The sequence below is a fragment of the Lepidothrix coronata genome, unplaced genomic scaffold (genome assembly GCF_001604755.1).
Source record: "Lepidothrix coronata isolate B3197 unplaced genomic scaffold, Lepidothrix_coronata-1.0 Scaffold64, whole genome shotgun sequence".
In the NCBI taxonomy this organism is placed as follows: domain Eukaryota; kingdom Metazoa; phylum Chordata; class Aves; order Passeriformes; family Pipridae; genus Lepidothrix; species Lepidothrix coronata.
In genome coordinates this window covers 4115250-4136021 of record NW_016690244.1, presented here as the reverse complement: position 1 = coordinate 4136021, position 20772 = coordinate 4115250, and the positions used below count along the sequence as shown (strand labels likewise).

Here is a 20772-nt window from a genome sequence, read left to right as displayed (position 1 = left end):
AAATGAAAGCTATTTTGCAGTTTAAATGCTATCTCAAACATAAGGTTTGACAGCCCTGGTATTTGAAGGGAAGAAAGGAAAGACAGATTTTGACTTCTGTGATCTAGAATGGCCAGTCTTTGGCTTCTTACAGTGTCAGTGAAGAAAGGCAGTGCCTAAGGAGCAGAAGTTGCAATACCAAATGAGGGGTTACAGTGGCCAAGCTCGGTGTAGTCTGTGGTGATCATGCCCAAAGTCCTAACAAAATCTTATCATGTAGGAGAGCATTAATTTTACCCAAATTTACTCTCCTAGAAATCAAGCATCTAAGCAAACCTTGGCACAGAGCTTATCTTTATAATCAGTGGAGACTGACCACCACTGGCATCCTAAAACAGGAGTGTAAGCTGGGTGGGCTGAATAGCTTTTGGGAGATACCTATCAATGACCAGTGACTATAAACAGAGGCTATCTACACCAGATAAGGTTAAGTGGAGGGTGCCAACCTTTTCTTCTTAGTTTCAGGACTGATTTTTGTTCAGAAGTTTACCCTTCTAAGACTTTTAATTCCAGTCTGTAACACTGGAATGAATGAATGAATGCACAATGAAGGGAAAAGAGAGTACATTGCAAAACAGACCTCCTTGCCCAGAGCCTTTCAAAATCACCTGAACGACAAGAAACTCAGGTTCTTCTCAAACTTTCCAGTATTGATAAGCTCCCCAGGTATCTCCGGAGTGAGGAAGGAGGGCTGAGCAGCCTACTCAAACCTTTTCTTCTCTACATGCTCTGAAAATGGACCTCCACACTGACAGGAAAGTGATTTATTGAAACCCACTTGTCTTCCATCCTTGTCTCGAGGTTTCCTCTGGTGCAGCAGGCACAGGCAGGTAGAGGGAGGTTCAGACTACAACTTGCCAGCAGAGGCTTTTCCGTAGTCTCTCAGTGGTTAACAACAGCTTGTACTCATAAGCTATACTGCTTCAGCCATTCCAGTACGAACACAAACTGGTAGAGCCAACCTGGAGAGCACATATAGGATATACATTTATGCTGCACAAAAGAGTACTGAAAAAAATACCTTAATTGGCTTTATAGGTTGTCCCTCTGTGTCTTTTCGCTGCTGAGTCAGAGAAACAACTCATTGATGCCCTACTGACAGCAGCAAGTGACTTTTCATTGGAAAAGAGATGCTCTTGGTGGCTACTGAGGGGGTTGCAGGAAAATGTTGGAAAACTAACAGGTCCTTAACAATTGTTCTCTTATGGTTATAACCATAGTGAGGATGACCTAAGAGAATCCTCACCATGCCAAAAAAACTCTGCAACTGTCCACGTTGCTCAGAAATCAGGACATATTGTATTTAGAGAGGAGATGAGTAATGGACTCATTAAGCTTCAATTCATAATGCTTTGCTACTGAACTGTAGTGCTCAGGAATGGAACTGTTCTGGAAAAGTCACCCAGAAGAGCCAGCACGTGGTTCCAAAGGACTCCTATTTACCAAGACAAGAACAAATAACTATTCTGAATAGGTAACAAATCCAAAGACAGCAGGAAAAATGGGAAAAGGAAGAAAGGAACTGAGCATTTAACTTGATAAACATCTCAGGAGGCTTTCCTGAGATCAGTTGATGAATACATGGGCTGGTTGGTGCTGTATTTACGTCAACCCTTACCTTTCTTCTAGGCTCTTCCTCTTATGACAGGGTCATATTTGTTCGGTGTTGTCCACAAGGCAAAGGGCAGTTGATGATGGTAAAAGATAGAGAGAAGACCTCAATAAACACTACTTGCAACCTGAGGGAGTAAATAACAGGCATGACTCACTTTGAGAACAGTGAACTTTCTGAGCCACTGTATCCATTTTACCTGTAAGTCTGACATATTTGGTCATCGCTACATAATTTTGCCTATGGTGGATGCTGACTTGCAGATGTCTGGGAAAATAAGTTGGAGGAAAAAACAAATCAGGTGGTTTTCTTCTCTGGCATTCATGCTGCCAAAGGAAAATATAAGCAAAACATGCAAAACCTCCCAGGAGCCCCATGTTTCTGTTCAAATGGCTTTGTGCTTAGCACTGCTGGTGTTATGGAAGCTGTCTGCTGTATATGATTCAGTCATTTCATCACAAGAATGTATTCTACATGCTATAAATACAATTTTTAGTTCCTTCAAAGTTCTTTTTTGTCAAAGGGTTCACTTTTCCTTTAAAATTGCTCACGTCCTTTGAATGCTGAACACTCTGTTTGACTTCACTACTGCATTAAACATAGTGAGGGCAGATCTAGGGATGTAATGGGACAACAGATTGGCCAGTATGTGCGCAGATTTGTAATTGCTTGTTCCTGCCTCCTCTGGAAACAATGAAGGAGCAGAAGCAGCTGGCATGCAGAGGAGATGAGGCGTAACATCTCTCTAGGAGTGATGACTGCCCAAGCACCTCTGGCTCTGCCAGTCCTGGGCTGCACACTGGTGAGAGCAGGCAAGCTCAAACGGCTGTTTTTGAGGCTGTAGTCTGCTCTTTGGGCTCAAAGTCAGCTTAAAGAAGACAGAGGTTCTCTATCAACTGGCACCTCAGGAAGACTTCCACCATCCCCATATCACCATTGGCGAATCAGAGCTCAAATCTGTCCAGCAGTTTAATTACCCAGGCAGCCTCATCTCCTCAGATGGTAAGATTGATGGAGAGATAGACAACAGGTTAGCAAAGGCATACAGTGCCTTTGGAAAGCTTCATAAAAGAGCTTAGCAAAATAAACACCTGAAGAAAAGTACAAAGATCAGTGTTTACAGAGCCATAGTGTTGTTTACTCTCTTATATGGATCTGAATCATGGGTCATCTACCGCCACCACCTGCGTCTCCTAGAATGCTTCCATCAATGCTGTCTCTGTACAATTCTAAACATCCACTGGTCAGATTATGTGACCAATACATCTGTTCTAGAACAAGCAGCAGTCACAAGTATTGAGGCCATGTTACTGAGAACACAGCTGCGCTGGGCAGGGCACATCTCAAGGATGAAAGATCACCGCCTCCCTAAGATCTTGCTTTATGGTGAACTTGCCACCGGCTGCCGCAAGAGAGGAGCCCGGAAGAGAAGATACAAGGACTCCCTGAAACAACATCTCAGCCTTGGCCATGTTGATCACCATAACTGGTCTACTCTGACCTCCAACCGGGAGGTCTGGAGACACACTATCTTTAAGGTTGCTGATGCCTTTGAGAACGCACGCAGGATCACTCTCGAGGAGAAAAGACAACACAGAAAGAATCGTGCCTTGCAGAATATATCTCCTAAGGAGTCTTTCTGCTGTGCCTGTTGAAACCAGATGTGCCTCTCTCGTATTGGCCTTTTTAGCCACCAGCGCGCTTGTAACAAACGCGGGTAGTGCCCTTCCCAAATCTTCATTTGCGAAGCCCAGCCATGATGATGATGATGATGAGTCTGTTCCTATTTGTCTACTATTTGTTACTATTGCCCAGCATGGTCATCTTGCTTTGATCCACAGAGTGTTGTTTGCTGTGTGTTGCTGTGTTCTCCATGTGTTGTTTCTGAAAGTGGAGCAATGATGCTGACAGGGTTGGGTGTTAGACAACCTTGTAATTTGGCCCTTAGTGTGTTACAAGGGGAAAACAAACAGCATAAAAAGCACCAAAGTGTGGCTTAAACAAAAAGGCTTGATAAAGGCACATCTTTCTCCATGTCTTCAGCTGGACTTGCTGACTTCATTGACTTTAATAGGGTTATTCCCTATTCCTAGTCTACACAGATGAGAATAAAGCTCACTAAACTATATGTTGCCATGTAAAATTCCTGTGAGTGGTACAGTTTATTTTTTCATTTGTTGGTTCTGCCATCTGGCACAGCCTTCTTGCATCCTTCTCCATTCGCTATCGTCTGAAGACATATTTTGTGTTGTCTTAGTGACAACTAAAAAGTGACTTCCACTTTTCCCTTGCCAAATATTAGCTTTATGACTGAACACTTCTTCTGATTCCTTTTGAAATCACTTCACAACATCACCTTTTCCCCCTGAGAATACCCTCAAGAATCTATTATGATGTTGTATTATGTTTCCAGGTACACTATGAGTTAAAAGAATACAGGTCCAGTTTGGCAAACATTTGTGCAGCTTCACAGCTTTAACAGGTCTCAGTGACTATAAATAAAAAAGGGGAACTAAATAATACACTCCTTCCTGTGACTCACATGTAGGTTCTTTCATGAAGGCTTGTGCTTATCTACTGAGTGATGGGATTTGGAATTTTCCTACAAAGATTCCCACATTTAATTTCCTTTCACTGGATAGCTACAAGAGGTTGTTCAATGTACAAAAAAAAAAGTGTACTGCTGACCTCTTCTCTCTTTGAGACACACCTGAAGAAATGCATTGGTCTAGTTGGTATCTATCAGCTGACGGTTACAAACAAGAAATGTGGGGAGCAGATGCATCAGGGTGAAGCCTTTCAGTCCTGCTCTGGCCAGAAGAGTTAAGGCACAGCACAGGAGGTTACTTTGAGCCTTCAGTTGTCATGGGAATGGGAAATGTTCAGCAGTTCTTGGGTGGTCCTCAGAGTGTTCCAAGATCAGGGCTTTTTTAGGACATTATGTATGAGTTAAACCACTTAGAGTGACTAAACAGCAATTTGAAAATAGGTTATGAATGCCATGTTCAGATTAGGTGACCTCCAACAGCAAATAAAGCATAACTTTTGATCTTAAGATGAGTTCTTTCTCCCCTGGAGGGTGTCCTTTGATTCAGTCTGTGTAAAACGATTAGAGAACACAGTTAGAGAAAATTATATATATTGCAAAATATCAGGACCAGCAAGAACCAAACACAAGAGAAAGCATTTAAGCACAAAGGCAGGGGTGGCAGAGGTGCCATACAGAGAGAGAGAGCTCTTCTCCATGTCATTGATATTTCCTTCACACTCGTACATATATCACTGAGAGATTCAGGGAATAAAGTGAAAACAAGGATGTGATGTAAAAAAGAGGAGCTATGATTCCCTAATAACTTACTGGCAAGCTGGTGTAGCGGGTCACTAAATGCCATGAATCATTTGCAGACCAAGATCAAAGAGTAAAGAGGACAAAGTTCACCTAGCTGGGCATTCATGCAGGGCTTTGATTACCTCAAGCATTCAACAAACCACTGTTTCTTTTCTTCTCATTTCTAACCTCTTTTCACCTCTGTTTCCTTCTAGACTCAGTCATGTACTTGTTAGTCTACCTTGTCTATTTTTTACTTTCACGTTAATGAAGAAGCCAAATTACAGCTCATTTCAATTGTTTTTTATCAAGAGAAAAATCATGCCTAAGGATTTCTATTATTTTTTGTTCCCTCTCTTCCAAGTGCTGAACCTTGTATTGGGTGAAATAGAAAAAAAAAATCTCCTTTTGGGAAAAATAAGGAATGACTTTTCCTGTAGCTGATTCTATTTAATATTTTTGCCTCCAACTAAATGTAGTGCCTTGTAACTGAAAGACCTATGGAACTGGTAGTCAAATTATTCTGTATATACAGTTCAAATCCAAACAGTCAGATATGGGCAAACCATAAACATAAATTAAATAAATTTGTTCAGCAGGAGAAATTTGTCTTATCCAGATATCCAGAGCTGTCAATATATGCCTGAGACCTTTCCTAAAATCAAAGTATGATGCACAGCAAACATCTTGGAAGAAGAGTAGCAATCAATACATCAAAGACAAGAAATGGAAAACAGGGTTGTAAATTTAAGCATCCCTAAATGCCAGAATACTTCTGAAGCAAGTTTGACAGAGCTCTGGTTTTTTTATGGATACAGCAAAGTCATGCCTGAGATTTTCAAAATCCCCACTTGAAGCTGGAGTTGTCAGAGTCTACCTGACCAAGGTTGTTGTTACCCCTTGACTACTTGCCCCTCTGCCTCATTACACTGCTGACTGGATTTTTCGTCTCTCCTTCACACTGGCAAAAACATACCTAATCCTTCAGTGAGTTGGTTTGGGGAGCTAAATTGGAAGGAAATGCTTCTTTCCCCTCTGTCCCCCTCATGAAATGAGCTGCTAGTTTGTCTCCCTTAACTGGTTCCCTGTATCCCTGATATTTGTGTTTATCCCTGATAGCACAAATATCAGTGAAAAGAAGAATGGAGAGAGCATCCAAGGAAAAGTGGAAGTCATCTTCACTTAGATGCCATACTAAACTGCTGCAGAATTACAGCTTTAAGAACAAAATCCCACTCCCAGTCATGCCTATGTGTGTATGTGGATATTTCAAAAGACTTACATGTTCACTTTACTGCATTGATGTATGTTTGCTTTGATACAGTATTCTTGAAACACTTGGGTCACCTTGCTTCATGAGTTAACCACATGGAACCACCATACTCTTTGGCATTTAATCTTCAATTAAAGTAAAAAAAATGCTCTTATCCATCATGTTTTTTCAGGAAATCTCCCTAGTAGGACCAAACTGTGCAGTGTTTCCTTTCTTCAGTCCAAAAATAGTCTGAAACTATACTGATGAGACATAAATGCTGCCCAAATTGCTTGTTTCTATTCAGGCTTTGACTCAAAACCTTATTGACAACATTATAAATGTCAACATTTCATACATAATACATGAATGCATTTTAGCAGATGGAGAGGAATAGAAATGAAGCCAAAATGCAGTTGAGGCTGGGTTTGGAATTGCTGGAAGGAGCAGGATGAAGAAAGGAGAGATGCCAAGAAGGAAGTAGAGCAGAAACAGAGAAAGGAAGATGGGAAGGAAGAGAAGAAGAATCACTCCTACTGAGTTCTGCTGAATCAAACACTAACAGAGTGAAAGGATAATAAACAGTACATTACCTTCGGTAGCAAAAGATGAGGCTTTGCCTTTGTTCATTCTTTGAAACTTTCTCTTTGAGACAAATAGGAGTTGTACTGTGGACAGAACGCTCACCTATGCTCATATTGTAGCCCAGTCTCCATACCCAGGGGTGGAGTTTGTTCTCTTCCACAGGATGAATAGGATGGCCCTTTGGTCAGAGACATCTTAACTAAAATAGCCTCTTAACCGCCAATTTTAGATTAGCAAGAGTAACCCACTGCCTAGAACTTTACATTTCCCAAAGAGGAGCTCCTATGAATCTTCTATTTTCCTCCTTTTCCTATGCTGTTTATGTGCTGAATATTCATGCTTCTTTTCTTAGAAACACAGTGGATTTGTCCCAAAGTACTTTAAAACATAAGTGTATTAATTCATGATATACCCTTTTCTCATGCTTTTCTTTCTCAAAATATAAAAGAAAAACAATTCAATACTCAGAACAAATTTACCTAGGAAAACAAGGAATCTTTTCTGTTTTAGATCCTTGATAGCTCCATTTTCAGAGTGGGTCAGTTGGTCTGCTTTTTGGTCTCAGAATTGCTTTCCCAGCCTTCAGCAAGTGGTATGCACAAGTATAAGTCTGACAAATTTGATTTATGTTAAGAAATAATTTTTCTGTTGTCATAGAAACAACTGCAAGATGATCCAGGCAGGAATAAAAAGTAACAATGAAAAGCAGGTTGCTGGTTTCGCCAGTAAAATTCTTCTCTTTGTTGATGTCCCACCAGCAATTTCCTTGCCCCCTAAGGCAAAAAGGGCAAAAAGATGGTTTCTGGAAGGATGGTTGAGAGGAAAAAATTGCCTAGAGGGTGACTTTAGTGTCACAAGGCAGGCACATGTCCCAGCCCAAAGGGGGTGTGCAGCCAGCACAACTTCTCCTGCAAGACTGCAGCATGGGGAGCAAAGTAAATGTTTCTCTAGAACAGGGAGCAAAGCCAGACTAGAAATCCCCCAAGCCTGTTATAGAGATGTCCATGGCATGGTGGAGAGAGATAGAACAATTTCTTTCTCTTATGCTATGGGTTTGCTTCCATCATCAAGAGCGAATCATATCCATATTTTAATGTTTACACAGATCTTGGCACTGCACTATGCATAAACAATTTCTACTTAGATAAGAGGAAGCATTCACCTGGACAGCAACAAATATAAGGGAGTAAAAGAATCAATGAAGACTGATTATCATGACATGTTCATGTAGAAGCATCTTCACCCACCCCAGCACTGCCTGCCCATGAGCTCCATGACACAGCGTAGGCAATTACACCCTGCCCAATACGAATGATCATTCATTCCCATTTTGGCTGAGAGAGAGCACAGGAATGTATACTGTGTATTACAACACCTACACTCTACTCAATCTCCACCATCAGTCATTGACATTTTAGGGGTGTTTATCCCCAAGATTTACAAGGGCAATGAACATTGCTAGTACTTGCCACTATGGCTGTCAGACTGACTTGATTTTATTTCCCAAGGGAAATCTGTTTCTGCATCTGCTACTGTTGGTTCAGTTTACAACAAGCTTTCAGATAAAAGGTTGTTGCTGTGGATCCATAGCCTCACAAAATGGCAGGGCAAAAGTGTTGCTGCAAGAAAGTCAGAAAACCTGTAACGTTTTGTGCAGCCTTTGAGTTCCTCTAAGTGAAAAGCCAGAGGATTTCAGTCCAGAATCCTCCTCTGCTGCAATTAGTACTGGGAACAGTCCAAAAAGAGGAGGACATTCATAGATTACAGCTTCTTTTTGCTTCTAATGCTGATTAGTTGCAGTATGTCAATAATTAGAAGAGAATTTAGTGAACAAATATTGCCTCTTTTTCTGCTGCTGCACTGTCCAGACGGTATTATTTCCCCCCTATTATTTAGCATTTGAAAATATTTGCCAGACAATCTCTTCAAGTCCTCTCTGAGCTGAAGCCTACTGGTATTAATTTTGCAAGTGTAAGAAACAGAGGCAGGTCTGGCACTGGTTCTGATTCCTGATGAAGTGAAAGCAGCTTTTAGCACTGGATGTGTCACAGATTGTGGAAAGTGAATTCTGAACTGATATTTTCCAATAGTCTCTGTAAAATGCATTCTTGTAGGTTTTCCATGAAGCATCCTCCTTGTTAATAAAGAAAAAAATACAGAATACAAGTGGCAGGAAGACAGCTGAAGCAAACTTCCCTGATGATTTAAGTGGATATTTGACAGGGTATTTTTGACAGGGACCACTGGAGCCTAGTTACAAGAATCTGAATAGAAAACTTGGTCATTTGCTTCTTTTCTCCAGAGATGCAAAGGTGCGTGGAGGGTGGAAAATTATAACAGAACTTAGTTATTGTCATGATTATTGTTGCTAGATTATAAGAAAGTGCCTATCTGCCACTTCTCCCATATGTGCACACGTACATGTCTCTTTTTATGTTCACTGCCTGTCCACAGCTTGTCTCATACATGCATCTCTTTATGTCTCATTATCACATTTCATTCCCATACTCTTTATAGTGCAAAACAAGGTGTGTATTTGGTTATGAAAATGCTGGAGGCGGTTGAGGGCATTTTTGCATGGGAGATGCTGTATTACCATGTCAATCATTGCTCCTTCTCTTTCTTAGTCTTTGCAGATTAATCCTGGATGAGTCTCAGCTGGGATGCTTCTGGCACAGGGGAAGCTGAGATTTAGATAGCAGGTTCTCAGCCCAGGTCCACTGGCACATGATTTACATGCTGTTATCAAATTTGCTTTCCTGCCACCATGCTGAACTTTGGGTTTAGAGCTAAGCATAATGGGTTGCTGGGGGAAGATGGTCTTTTCCAGTTGAACTCTTTCACTCTGGGCCTACACATAATATTTTTTTTTTCTTTTTCCTGAAGAGGGTTGCTGGCTATTAACCAGCCTAGCTGCCATAAGAGAAGTAGGGGAGGGAGATCACAGGCTTCTTCTCCAGCATTACTGTATCCACTGATTCTGGCTGGGCATGTCATTTCTACCTGTCATCCAGGCTGCTGCTGCAGCTTGTCCCCTGTGAATGTGAGTACTGATCAACTTTCTGCTGCCATAGTCTGCTGCTGAGATGATTCCCACTTTCTCTTTTGGCACGAGTTGCGTGTTTGGACCTGTGTTCAGCAGGGGATACTATTAAACATTGGGACCTAAAGGCTGCCGGGGTCTCTTGGAGGCAGCAGGACATGCAGAAATTATAATGGGAAAGACCTAGGCACCATAGGAATGGCTGGAAGCAGAACTGGAAAAGCAGCATGGCAGCATGCTCAGAAACAGTAAAACAAAACCCCTTTCAACTGTAACAGCAAGGGCTCTTGAGCAATGGTGATTGCTGTGACCTGAAGTGTAGGCATCATGTGTTCAGCTGCGTAACCTACGCTCCCCAAAAGGCAGTGATTCCTGAAAATGAGAGCTTAAGTCACCTACCTGCTCAGATAGCACAGCCTTGACTGCTGCATCCTGGGGCAACTGCAAATCCAGCACATTTATCAGCTGTTGGTAGAGGCTCTGTTACGGAGAGATGGAACCGGAGAATGGTTGTGGAGAGGTGGAACAGGAGAATGCTTGCAATATTAGAAGAAGAGTGACAGCAGCAGGTAGGTCTGTGGGAGAGAAGGGGTGTTGCATTTGCTGGGATATGGATATAAAATGTGCTGCTGCCAAATCAAACGGTTCCCCTTGTTTATTTCCTTTTTTTTTTTTTTTTTGGTACAAATAACCAGTGACTTAAAGACAGGAAAACATAATAGTATGCCCTTCTTTATATTCCAGAGCGTCCCCCTTCTCCCTGCTGTTTGGCATCTCGCCCATTTCCAGCAGGCACTTTCAGATGCAGATTTCTCCTTGAATAGGTATGTCTGGGCTCTTTGTCCTCATCTCGCCTACCTTCATTAGCGGATCTCCTGTTGTGGGTCTTGCTCAGCTATCAGAGGGACCGGGGCTGGGTAAGAAGCAGAGCAGAAAAGGCCCCCTAAATACTGATCATTACCATACAAATGGAGGGACACCCCAGCTATGCAGAGGGCGGTATCTTTATAAAACATGCGTAAATAGCATACAAAACAATGATTACACAGCGCTTATGCACCAGTTAAAATTCATCCTGGGTAGGCTGGATAACGCATATCCCTATATGCTAAAACGGATTCTCTTTGGATCCACAAATGGTTTATAGATGTCTCCTGAGACGGGGGCATTGCCTGAGGCATGGTGGGCAAATCAGCAGGGTAACGTATCAGCAAGCCAGAGAGCCGTGACAAGAAGACAAATGAGGATAGGCAACTGGAGTTGATCCCCCATTTGTCTGTTATCCTGGCTTTGGCTATCGAGAGATGTCCGTTAAATGGCAACATCTGGCTCAAAGGCCAGCCATCCCTGAGGAGTCACTCGGGGCACTAGCTGGGTTGCTACACCCAAATGTGTCCACAAGTACAGACCAGTTCATCCGCGTGTTTCCTTTACACTGCACTAGGCTGGGTCATAACCCAAAATCCTTCTGCTGTCAACAGTCACACTGGCAACTTGAGGAGGGACATTTTGCAGGAAAACCATTTAAAATGGGGGGTTTCTAGTTATGGCCTGTGGTTCATTTGAAACAAATGACAGAGTATCTTGGGTTAGTATAATGCTGAGACCTTTGGGATATAACCACAGCAGTTCTGACACCAAACAGAAATGATAACCAAATTGCTTGTACAGTTCTTCCACCTCTCTTTGCCTGTCCTCCTCTCCTCCTCCTCCATTTGAGTGGGTGATGGCACTCGAATGCAGCTGTGGCTGCACATGCTCTGGCTAGGTCGGCTGCTCACTTGAATCAAACCTACTGTGGAGATGGATCCTGAGGGGATAAACCTGAACAATTTGGCCTAGGAAAACCTGGTTTGTCAATTCCAAATTCTTTCTTCCCACTATCAAAACATTTTCTGGGAAGCATTATACAAAATTTACCTACACAAACAGCCACACAACATACTGGATTTGTAACCATATAATTACAGCTTCCAGAATGATATATTGTAGCCCTCTAAAGACCTGAACAGTTAGGTTACATGCACTGTGATGACAAGTACTCTGGAAGGACTTCAAAAGCACAGTCTGCTGTGGAGAAGAAGAGGAACTAATCACCCTTTCTATAACCTCTTTGATTTTTGAGGAGGAAAAAAAATTTTAAAAAACACCATGTTTTTTGAAAACCAGCATAAGGCAATACTTGTCTAGAGAAATCTACTTTATATCCTTCTAGGTTCTCACTTTTCAGGCATATGCATTTGCTGGTATGTGAAAGACATGCAAGCCTCTCAGTAACAACTATGCTTTCAGATCTTTATTAGCCAGTAGAACTGGGAGACTGGCACATTCCAGATCTGGAAGAGGAGGACAGGGAAAGGATCTTCTGAGCTCTGTGAGAACCAAAATTTTGAATATAATTCAGGATTTCTTGCAAATATTGACCAATTGACCTGCACATTGGCCATGTGCCAGGCTGTAGCCTCATGAAGAGATTCCAGATTAACCCTACACCCCTCAAAGAGGTATCTTAGTGAGATTTTTCTGCAAAGACTATTAACATGGTTCCAGTTATGTTTGACTCTGGTAAATATAAGGGCAGGATTTTTAGCATGTGTGTTACAGAAAGAGGTGAAGAGGTATGTCAAGCTAGTTTAACCACAATTTCAGCAGCAGTCTGGATAAATCTGTTTCTAAATCAATCTAGTTCTGTTACCTCTGTGACCAAACCACTCACAGAAAGGCCTTAAAAACTGAAGTGATAAACCCCCAAGGACCAGCAGCTTATAATGAAAACAGGGATGATAATTAAACTTCTACCAGTGGTCTGAGTTGGCAATCAGTTCAGTTAGCAAGCAGTAATAGAGACAGATCAAATTCTTTACTGAGTGTGTGGGTCTGATCAGCCTTGACAATGTTTCACCCTACCTCTCTAAAATGGGGTGAAAGACTCTATTCAGGAAACAGGCAAAGCTGTTTCCATCTGGCATATTGCTCCTTTCTCATGAGCTTTCTTCTACTGTTTATTAAGGAGCTGTTTTATATAAACCTCTCCACCCCATTTGCCTCTGGACTCCCATCTCATTCTTGTCTCATTACTTCAGTTTTAACGCCCACAAGAAATTTTAATAAGAATTAATTTCCTATCTGAGAAAGCCCTAATACATACCACACAGTGATATTAATGTAAAATATTAGGTTCTGCACAATCTGATTTCTGGGCCTTTGTGATTAATTGTGACAGCAGCATTAACAGTAAACATGTTTGGTTTACATCAGCTGCTGATTGGAAAAAATATTTATTTATTTTCTTCCAGTATAGGTCATATCTATAAATTGTCAGGTGAACTGAGAAGTGGCTTCTCAGGCCACTACAATCTCTACATGATGAAGTATTTCTACGACTCGTTTTTTCAGATATATCCTGCAGTATATGAACTTACAAGGTATTTTTTCAGAAATATTTATTGCACGTTCTGTGCTTCATGGCTCTGCTTAGCATGCGAGCATTAGTGGCAATTTTTTTGTGACTGGCATTTCCATAACTTGGATACCATGGCTTTCCTGAAAGTTCTATATTTACAAAGCTTTTCTTACATAGGGATATAGTACAAAAAGTATTCACCTTCTGTGCTTATTAACATACTTTTACTTACTGTGTGAGCTTCTTGCAATTTGTAATGTGTTTTATCCTGACAAAATGATAAAGAGGTAGGGAGTAGAAAGAGAGGAACTGAATGAACTAGAGTCAAAGTGACTTATAAGTTGTCCAAATAATCAAGCCAGATAGATGAAAATCAAGGACAAGTTTTCTTCTAATCAATGCTGCTGCTCTCCAAGCATTGTACCCTCTTTCCTGTTTCTTCCAATGGAAGATATACCCTCTTTCCAGTTTTTTCCACTGTGAAGATATTCTTCATGTAAATAATTTTTGATTTTACAACATATTTTTAATAATTTTTAGCATCCTTATTCAGCTTGGCTTTTTCTCTTCTCTTTGCAAAATGCCCTTCATAAATATGGAAGTGCATTAAAATTTCTCCTTCAGTCTACACTGCAAATAGGGACCTGAATCAAAGGCCTGGATTGAGCACTATTAGTTGAGGCACATCAGATCAGGTGGGTTGCAGCTGATGAAAACAGCACTGTAATATTGTCAGACAGAACAAACTATCAGATCATCAAATGTGATTTTAAATGAAGTCTGAAATCTGAAAGGATTCTGGAAAGAACCATTTTCAGATAAAGGCAAGAATTATTCAAAATATAGCGAGGGAGTTAAAAAAAGAGTAAAAAAGGCTCATCAGCTTCTTCAGTTCAAGGGCTTTTATTATTATGCATTTGTGAATTTTCTAAAGCATTCTTTGCCTCCACCATCATTGTCTAAAACAGCGCACTGCATAACCATCAGTGTGCATTTACATTTTTCTTTGTTGCTGAGGACAGCCAGCTTGAATTAGAAGCTGTTCATAGCCAAATTTTGAAGTATCAGGATATTAACTTGGATGTGGCAACGGAATAAAGCAGGGCTCTTTCACCCCTTCTAGCCTCACACGGGAGGGTGTTGAAGGGTCACACAGCTGCTTCGGAACTGCCACTGTTCCTGACTGACATATTTTTTGCTTTACTTGAACACATCAAGCTGTCTGTGTCCTTCTGTCAGCTCCAGGCAAGGATGCCAGCCTCTAAGATAAGGGCAGCACAATCAGGCAAGGTTGGTAGTTGTGTCAGCCACCCCAGCTTGATCTGCTGCAGCAGGGGTTTGTACATTGCCAAAACCCTGTCACTCCTGTCTTGTGGGCAGCAACTGTTTGTAAAACCAGTCTACTGCTTTACCAAAGCTCCTCCTTTACCCCAAACTGGGAATTTGTTGAAATCCTGAGTCACTGAGTCACTAAAAGGGTCAATAGGGGCCCTTTGATTTGGGTTGTGGTCCCCCAACCCTTGTTGAAAAGTAGCCCTGACTCATGCTGGTTTTGTATGAACAGGAGTTTTCCCTTCACTAAACAACACTCCTAAGCACAAGGCAAAAGATCAGGTGCGAGATTTAATCTAAAGTATGGAATGCTAAATTATTACCATTCAACCTAACTCACTGGTCTCCAAAATATATTCAAAATTTTATTACAATAAATAGCGTTCTGCATAAAGCAAGTCAGTGCTGTTAGCTGGGGATGTATCTGTTATTGCCTAGTACCATAATGAAAAAAACACTGATTTCCATACAGTCTTGTTCCTAAAGGCTTAGGAACTAATGTCAGCTGAATATATTTGTACTGGATGTTCAATCACTGCATCAAATATGCTCTGTAAACTAGTCACCTTTAAAATGTTAGTGGCATCTTCTTGAATAATTCACTACCACCAGATTGCATGTCCTTTGGGTCTTCTTGGAAGCTGAACAGGAAAGGATGGACAGGAACATGATATGACGACAGCAGTGTTGAAGTGATTTAATTCAATTCTATTAATATACATTTAGAACTTCCCCCCCCATGTTTTTAAATGTCTTCAGGGAATTTCCCTAAATTCCTGCATTCTTTTCATGGCATTTCTTTCAGTGTTTCATTTTCTTTCCCTTTTCATTTCCTCTTTCCTTTGTCCCCTTCATCTCCTTTTCCATTTCCTTTTCCTTTTCCTGTTCCTTTTCCTTATTTTTCTATTCTACTCTAGTCTATTCTACATTCTTGGCTTCACTATTCTATTGCTTTTTATTTCAAGGAAATTCTATACATGTGATACAGTTTTGCATGCTTTGCATGCTCCTAATCATTGTTATGGGTCAAATTTTGCACCCTATAAATTTGGATAGATAAATTTGGTGCAATTCCACTGATATTAATGGAATTTAAACTGGCATCAGACTCTAACCTGACATTTTAATGATTGATTTGCATGGTCTCAGCTGCGAGACAATTTGTCTTAAGCCCCCATTAAATCAGAAAACGAGTGTTTCTGACTGAATATGCCAATCATTCTAGCTTATCTAGTGAGAGATGCCACATGCTTTCTCCTACTTTAGCCTTACTTTTTGACAGCTACTTATGCTACTTATTGTCTAATTGGGTCTGCCAATCCTTCCTGCACATCCCAATCTGTCCAACCCAGACACAAAAGTCTGAAACATTTCTAAAATCTGCATACTGTTGTTGATTACAAGAGATTGGGTGGGGCGGAATGCAGCCTAGATGTGACAACATGCTTACTTGTATGTAATTATTTCTCAGAAAAATTAAAAGTTGCAAAAATTGAAGGAAGAAATTATATCTGAATACTTGGGCTTTCTGACTATAAGGGGAGGAAGGGTTTTTTCCTATGGACGGGAAAAAACTATGTTTTCTTCTGAGACTTTCACACTCACAAGGCAATAAGGGCTAAATCCTGCCATTTGTTGCTTGCTGTGCTGTGAAAGGTGAGGAGGTAAGAGCTATTCCCCAGGTAGTACAAAATGGTGGGAGATACAGCTTGCCCATGTGCCTCAATGCACAGTGTAGGGTTTCTGGAGGAAGAGGATCCCCTCCCACATAGCAATGACTGGTAGGGTAAGACTTGCTTTGCCTCCACGCAGAGAGACAAGAAATCCCCTGTGCTGGGTCCTGCTGTGAAATTGTACTCACCAACACCAGGATTCTCTCCATGGAGGATACATCTAGCAACCTCTGCTTAACCTTATGGTTGTGGCTTGCCAAATAGCACACCAGCATTTGGACTACAGTTTTTCAGTAGGGCTGGCAGAGCTCTGACATCCTCTGGGACCTGATCCAAAGCTCCTGGGATTTAACGGGAAAAAAAAAGTCCATTGATCTTGGTGGCTTTGGATCTGTCCTTCTGCTCATCTCCTTTGATGATTTATACAACACTAACATGCATATTTCAATTCTGAAGCACACAGAGCACATGGTTTTAATCTAACCATTTCCCTGGTGACAGGGGAGGAACTGTGTTGGCAGCTAAGATACTGAAAAACACTCATTATTCTGTACATTATGATTACTTCTTACTTTCCCATGGAAGATAGAAATTATGATTAAAAAATCACAAATATTTTGTTTTACAATCTTTGCCTGCCCTTAAAGGCATAATAAAATATTATAAAGTGCAAATTTTTGTGTGTGTGTAAAAATGATGAGAATGTTTTGTATTAAAATTGGAAGTAAGAGAATATCAAGGACTAAAAGCTACTGTTAAACAAATGACCCCCTTCCCTAGAAAAACCTTAGAGTGTGGAATCTTCCAAATGTACCTGGAAATTCTCTTCTCAGGTTGGAAGGTGAGAACATTTCATCCTTGTGAAGTCTTTGTTTGTAAAATCAAGATTACCAGGCCATTGGCAGCAGTGGTCTATTAGTTATGTAGCTCCAGACCAAGTCCTACAATAGCAGTGACTAAAAACCAAACTTAAAATAAGTCACAGCTCTAGATTGCTCATGTCCCCAAGAGCAGTTTTCAGGGGCAGCCAGGGCTTGCTATGCTGTCTGGGTGTCAGACCTGGTACCCTGTGCATTTCTCTAAGGGATGTCCCCATAGCACCCAAGTTCATGGAGCCAAGCACCTCCTGCCCACTGGACAGACCCACAGACTGTCATTTTCATAAAGCAGGAGGGATGATTTGCTATATTTTTAGATTTTTCATTCCAATCCAACATCTTTTTCTTCTTTGTTTCCTCATTGGCTAGTGCAATTTTTTCAGCACTAGATGTCAGTGTGGACTTGCAATACCAAATTGCTCTGTATTGTCAAAGACAGGAAGAATTGCCACCCAGAATGAATCCAAGTTTCTCCAGCCTCAGGATGTGCTTCCTACAAAACAAGTCTTTTGTTTACTATTTGAACTCCACGTGGAAAGTGTACAACTCCATTCTGTCCTTGACTGGGATCAATATGGCTGTAAAAGGGCCCTATCTATTTTGTGACCATATCATGACTGAGTTAAAGAGGAGCTACCATAAGTCCAGAGCAAAAGCTTTGTTTAGAAAATAACAAAGAATATAAGCGGTTCTGAGTTATCTTGATAAGTTGTTACCGTGCTAAGGTAGCACTGCATAGGCGCTCCATGGGGATGATTAGCCCTGTAATTAACAGTTCACATCTCAACAAGAACCTACTGACAAGACTGAGTCTTTGCATTCCTACTGCCTAGAAAGACATTGCATAATCTAGAAATGTTTTGCTACCCCAGCCTTTTGCAAGGACTGTTCTAACTGGAACTTGATTTACTATTTGCCTGGCATTTTCTGAATACTGAACTGAAACCAGCCTGAGGCAGAGCAACCAGCCAGGAAGTGTACGTTGGCTTTCTGAAGTGGTGAAATGACTGGTTTCTACCATTCTTTGGAAAACATTTTCTTTCTTTAAGAATTTTAATTCCTTCAGTCTAAATTGTGAGTGGTCCCTGTGCTGTTATGGGAGGACTGAGGAAGATGCATGAAGCATCCCCACTCCCCTCATTTTGCAAGCAGCAACTAGAACAAGACACTGCCTCTCTTGCTCCTGGAGAAGTACAAACTGGGGAAGGGCAAATTAGGGAGAGGAGGAAGTGGGTTCACAATTCTGATTTCTCATCTCTTATGGGTTCTGGCTTCTGTCAAGTGGATCTGAGCCAACACGACAGATGGAGCCTTTTACACCACCCTCGTGCTTGGTTTACACCAGGCGTGATGCACAGAAGCCGAGGCAGAAAATGTTTCTGGCAGAGAACGCAAAGAGGAGCTCTCTGACATTCCTCCCGACTTGGTCTAGTTGCAGCTGTGATCTAGGCCTTCAAAAAAATTCAGTTATGTGCTTTTGTATTCTTCACTATGCATTAGTTATTAAAGTATTACCCTGATGCATACATTAGTATGCCTTGCTTTTATTATACTTTAAGGTTGTTACTGCCCCTTTGAATTCTGTTGCACAAAGTCAGTGCAATGTGTGACTGCCCAAGCAGCTGTGCTTAATATTCCTATGAGTAACTACCTAGGGTGTTTTTGTTTCTCATTATTAGGCTTATCAGTAGTAGACTGCAAGTAGGAGGCTATAGAATATTAATTAAAAATTAGTAAGAATATGAAACATTAGCAAATACTGTGCAAAAATAAGGACAAAGGTTATTTTTCTTCTGGATTCTGAGAAGTTAAGGTAATATTTGGCAGATAATACAGAACCTGAGAGAATACAAATTGTACTTGGCAAATCTAATGTCACATGGCTCTACCAGCTGCTTTGATTCCTACATATTTCACTGTTTTTTTTCTGTAACACTGTTTTCCATTTACTCACCTCTTCCTCTAGATATCTGGCATTCAAGCAATTAGTACCAATAACGAAAGATGTATCCTGTAAAAGAGCTTGCTTGAAATCAGTTTCTGAAAACTGATTTAACTATGTCACATCTTGAAGTGCCTTCCTTATTAACTATGACAAACTGCTCTAGATAAGGCTCTCTGTAAAGCCAGCTGCCTCTCTAGTTGCAGAGGGGTTTCACGGTCACACCCTGCATTGCAAAGCAAATTAGTGTAGTTCAGGAATATAGCTTGAAGGACTACCATTATTTCTCTCTGCCCAAGTAAAGGGAGCTTAGGTGACCGATAGTCCTCCCCCAACTCCTGAATCCACATTCAGCTGGCATTGCTGGGCACCAATACACGAGATCTGAAAATAAGAGAGTAAACATACTTCCGATATGCTGATTTATCCTCCACCCCCTCTTCTTAGAAATCACAGAAACAGAAAAATGAGCTTGATGTGACCTTTATATGTCAGCTCATCTGCCCTGGACTCACATCCCACGCCTTACCCAGATAAACATGCATTGATGTCACTTCATTTATGAATTGGTGCAAATGCCTGTTATGTAGAAATGGGCATAGTCTAAGCAGCTACTTGTCTTCTGTTGTTCCTTGAGTATATAAGAAAAATGAGCTGCACAGTAGATTCTAAAGAAAGATAGCATTGGGGGAGCTATAGCTGCATGAAAGGTCAGTAAACTACACAGTAGGATAACTGATTCAAAGCTGATAACCAAAAATCCCCACCAATGAGCAAAACTAATAGAGTTTATGGGAGAACTGGTAACAGTACTGGCCTGATCATGTACTAAAATGGCAAGTTCATATGAATAGCATTTGGTACTGCATTTGGTTACTTACACAGGTACTCCGTGGTTACAGTAATACAACCGTGAATGTAGAACAGCTTAGAAATTATTATGGTGAATGCCCTTTCCTATGAAAAATCTTAGACTGAAGTATATCTCTTAAAGTACTATTTTGTAGCATGTGGTAATGAAGTGCACAGCAGAAGTTGCCATTTCTTGAAGTATGTTATTTCCAAGTATTTTTTTCTGTACCAAATGGTCAATCAATAAGGCCAGTCAAAATGTCAGCTTATTTTTAAGATCAAGTTATCTTTCCTGTGAACATCACTTTCCTCTACGGGTACCTCTAGTGTAAAAATTCAAGCATACTGTCTGCAGTGTGATAGAAATTTCAAAAAAGCATAAACTTCAAACAAAAGGTAGATGGCTTTAACAGAATTTTTATAAAGCGAGGATAAACTTCCTTATCCTTGTAAGCATCACCACACATTTCCAGAATAATTTTACGACCTAAACCTTGAGCTTGAAAGCTGCTTATTTTTTTTTATTCCATGAAGACTGATCACAACATGTTGCAGAACTGTTTTTCATACATCGGTGTAAGCATATGCATAAATCTCCATAGGATTAAAGTCAATACATACAAAAAGTTATTCAATGCAAATAAAAATCTAAGATACTGGATAACAGGGTCTTCTGCATTGAAATACCAGTCACTAGCTGGAGATTCACTGACACTAAAATATATCTAAAGAGATTCCTACAACAAGTTTATGTATACTTCGTGGGTCACACTGAGAGGGATAATATGGGACCTATTTCCCTTAGGATACAGATGTGAATGTATAAAACTCTC

The 20772-nt window shown here is 40.8% G+C and overlaps 1 long non-coding RNA gene across 4 annotated transcripts in view; it reads right to left on the bottom strand.

Annotated features, from left to right (window-relative positions):
* Nucleotides 1-818: 818 nt before the first annotated feature.
* Nucleotides 819-20772, bottom strand: part of LOC108498793 — a 23750-nt gene continuing 3796 nt past the window's right edge. Inside the window, exons 2-7 of one of the 4 annotated variants that reach the window (XR_001875305.1) lie at nt 16456-16608; nt 15161-15235; nt 10718-10772; nt 10259-10434; nt 1658-1778; nt 819-1001 (exon numbers count right to left, since the gene is read on the bottom strand). This is a non-coding gene — a long non-coding RNA (uncharacterized LOC108498793). The remainder of the gene's footprint in view (nt 1002-1657; nt 1779-10258; nt 10435-10717; nt 10773-15160; nt 15236-16455; nt 16609-20772) is intronic. The other 3 variants (XR_001875308.1, XR_001875306.1, XR_001875307.1) reach the window with 3 other exon arrangements.